At 43.1% G+C, this 3,677-nt stretch overlaps 1 long non-coding RNA gene across 1 annotated transcript; it reads left to right on the forward strand.

Moving 5' to 3' along the window:
* Window positions 1–219: 219 nt before the first annotated feature.
* On the forward strand, window positions 220–2,798 carry LOC121918106. The gene is made up of 2 exons (XR_006101156.1): window positions 220–966; window positions 2,723–2,798. It is a non-coding gene; the product is annotated as an uncharacterized LOC121918106 (long non-coding RNA).
* Window positions 2,799–3,677: the final 879 nt, after the last annotated feature.

Here is a 3,677-nt window from a genome sequence, read left to right on the forward strand (position 1 = left end):
TTCCCTGTTCAAAGATCTTATTTAAAAACCCATTTCTCTCCTAATCTCCCTCCACAAATTGATGTATATTTAATTAGGATTCCCCCCTCCGCCCCCTGTATCATTTCTGTTTTAATGAATTGCCTGCAACACATTTCTGCGTTTGTGAACTTGGCCTGCCTCGGTCTCATTATGAATCTGCCCCTTCAGCTGGATTATTTTTAAATTGCCTTGGTCCCCCATAACTAACCATATTATTAGTATTAGTATTAGTATTAGTATTAGTGCAACGGTCCCCGTTGCCCTCATTCAGTCTCCCACGGTGCCACAGAATTGTCTTGGGTCCCTCATTTTCCTCAGCCAGCATAGCTTGTTGGCTGGGGATGATGAGAACTATAGTTTACACATCCAGAAAAGTGTTGGGGTGGGAAGGCTGTACTCTGCCTCCCCCCCCCCAAAAAAAAACCCCTTATTATCTGTGACAATTCCTCAATATCTTATTAGAAATAGCCAATTGTCAATGCAGGGATAGGGTCCGTTGCACAGCACATCAGTATAATGGGTACAAGGCACATCTGCTTTGATATTAGATGCCAAGTTTGGTCTTTCTGAGCTTTAGAGACTGCAAGTTCTGGAGGAAACTAGTACTGGTCAGAGAATCCAGAATGCCAGATAGATGTATGTGTTTTTCTTTCTGAGAATATGGCTACTTCTGATATTCTTTACCATTCTCAAGTGCAACTTTCTCGTCACCCTTTCCCCAATTGCATTGATCTGTGTTGACAAGCCAGTTCTTGCTGTTTATGGCACTTTATCGCCCATTTACTTTCTTTCCCCAACCTCTAGAGTTCGGACGGTAGAGCAATTGGACCAACGTTATCTTCTGGTGCCTGAGAAAGTGAAGGATGCCTACCTAGTCCACCTGGTCCAGATGTTCCAGGATGAACATGAAGACTGGTCTATCATCATATTCACCAACACTTGCAAGTAAGTCTGGCTTTTTATCTGGTTATATTTCTCCATACATCTCTTACTGGTTTGTGGGCAGATTTCCAGCATAGCAAAGATTCAAGATTCCAGGCAGTCTTGACTTCTGGCTTATCCTCTGTCCCAGCAAAAGCAAATGGGTGCTAAGCATAGCCCAGATTCCTGATCTCACAATACCTGGTTGAACAATGGTTTCACTTGGCTTTAAATCTCTTTTGCCTGCCTGTCTGGGTTCTTCCAGATGTTTTGGATCACAACACCCACAATCCGCTGCCACTAGCCATGCAAGCTGAAATACCTGAAAGTCAAAGATTTCAATCCCCAACAATGTTTTAAGCCATGGCTTGTAGCTCTCCAGATGTGGCCCTGCCCAGCAGGACCAGAGATGTAGGATAATGGGAGCTATAGTTGGAAAGCTGATGGTCTGCCTGTTTCCAGTTCCAATTTTTATCTGTAGAGAAAACTGGGCAGCCATAAAATTATCCATGGTTAGTTGAGGGAAGAGATGTTGGGACAATGTCCTTTTCTGTTATCTCATGCTAACTTTTTAAAGCTTTTGTGTTATCCATTGTGCTAATTCTATTTAGTTTTAAGCTCTTCTTGTAAGCCACTATTACTTAACCAATTAAAATTATTTGTGTCTTGTCCCAGCATGATGTAATGTTTGGAGGGTTGGGGTAGGATTGTAGGAGACTTGGATTCAAATCCCCACTTGGCCATGAAAACCCACTGAGTCGCCTTGGACCAGTCACTTTCTCTCAGATTCAGAAGTCAATAGGAAACCTCTGCTGAGAAAACCCTAGGATAGATTTGCCTTAGGGTCTCCTCCATAAGTTGGAAACAAAGACGTACAATAGCAACAAAGGTTTATTAGTTTGGACATGGGATGACAGAATTCATTGGAAAAGACAATTGTGCTCAGAAAAGTAGAAGGTGATAGGGGGGAAAAACTGAATGTCACATTAAGATGGGTTGACTCAATAAAGAAAGCCATGGACCTGAGTTTGCAAGACCTGAGCAAGGAAGGTGATGAGAGTGGCTCATGGAGGGCTCTCATTCAGAGGGTTGCCATAAGTCAATGGCAAACATCCTCCGGAGAAATTTTCCTGAGAGGATGCTGTGAGTTTGAAATGACTTGAAGACGCACAATAGTAACCTTATTATTATTATTATTATTATTATTATTATTATTATTATTATTAACCTTTATTTATGAAGCGCTGTAAATTTACACAGCGCTGTACATACAATCTTTTAGTTGTCCCAATGATACATGCTTAAGACAGCCTAGAAAGGGATTAAACGTAATTTACCATCGCAGCAATGCCACAAAATAGGCCTCACTGAACTGGGGTTTGAGTTCCAGTCTTCCAAACCCAGCTCCCCCAAGAGCCAGTCTGATTTTCTTTGGTGGGGTGAAAGGGAGTGCTATGTCTTCATCCTAGTTGGGATATTTCCCAGCTTGGCACAGTGTGCATCCCTTGGATGAACCTCTGGTGAACTGACTGGCATAAGGGTGTTCTGTTGTGTACCACTTTGTCTGCCAAGAGGATACCTATGAGAGCAAAACTGAATAGCTGATGCTGGCAGAACCTTCATGGTTGTTGATGTGTCTGCCTGACTTGGCAGTTTCTTCTCAGTGGAGATGTGACAAGGGTACTTCTGGGCAGCTGCAGAATTCCCCTCTCCTTGAGTGGAACGATTGGATTTTCCTCTTCTCTGATTAGTTCTGAAAAGCCTGACTTGGGTTTTGCAGGAATTGCCAGATCCTGAACATGATGCTCAAGAAGTTCAACTTTCCCTCTGTGGCTCTCCACTCCATGATGAAGCAGGTGAGCAAAAGATGGCCATTTACCAGACAGGTATGCTTCTTCCCAAACTGGAAAGACCTGTTCCATTTCATCATTGGGCCAGAGCTACTGGAGAAAATGCCAGGGCTAGTGTTGTGAATTTTGAAGTGCAGCCAGTTAACATGACAGCCTCCTTGATCAGGAAGAGTCCAAAAACGAAGGCAGTCTTGTTAATTCATTTAATCAAACTAGCTCTAGCTCTTTTCAGATCCATCAGGAACAAGTATTTTGTCAAGCTAATGGCTCTTAACTGTCCAACTAGGATGAAGCCATGCCAAAAAGACTTTCCATTACCACTGGGATAAACTCACAGAAATGTCCCTTTGCTGGGAAAGTCAGTATTTCTCCCCAATACTGTAAGCTCAAAGGGGCAATGGGAGAGAACAAATTATGTTGTTCCTACTAATGGGGCTTCATCCTAGTAAGTGCTGCTGGTATTAAACCACTGTAGAATGCAGAAGCCTGGTTGCTTCTCCTAATCATGCAGTTTGTTTCAAGGGCTTCTTTCCATCCATGCTGACTGCAAGAAGAGAGCCATACAATCTTCCCTAGAGAGGGAATTCCAAAGTCGGAACAGCTACAGTGCCTCCCTTCCCAAACAGCACAAGAAAATGGTGGACCTTTTTGTTTCGTTCTGTAGTAAGAAGGGGAAAAATGGCTGATAGACAGAGATGAAATAGACTTCCTTGGCCAGATATATTCATACTCAGTGGCTCAGCTACAGAGGGATCCAGTTTAAACCCTGACATCTCCAGTTTAAAAGAGGTCACCTTTTCCCATCGCCCCGAGACCCTTAGGCACTTCTGTGAGTTGCTCCAATTACAGGCACAAGGTGCCTTCCTAAATGTTATTACACTGCAT

The sequence above is a fragment of the Sceloporus undulatus genome, unplaced genomic scaffold (assembly GCF_019175285.1).
Source record: "Sceloporus undulatus isolate JIND9_A2432 ecotype Alabama unplaced genomic scaffold, SceUnd_v1.1 scaffold_4415, whole genome shotgun sequence".
NCBI lineage: Eukaryota > Metazoa > Chordata > Lepidosauria > Squamata > Phrynosomatidae > Sceloporus > Sceloporus undulatus.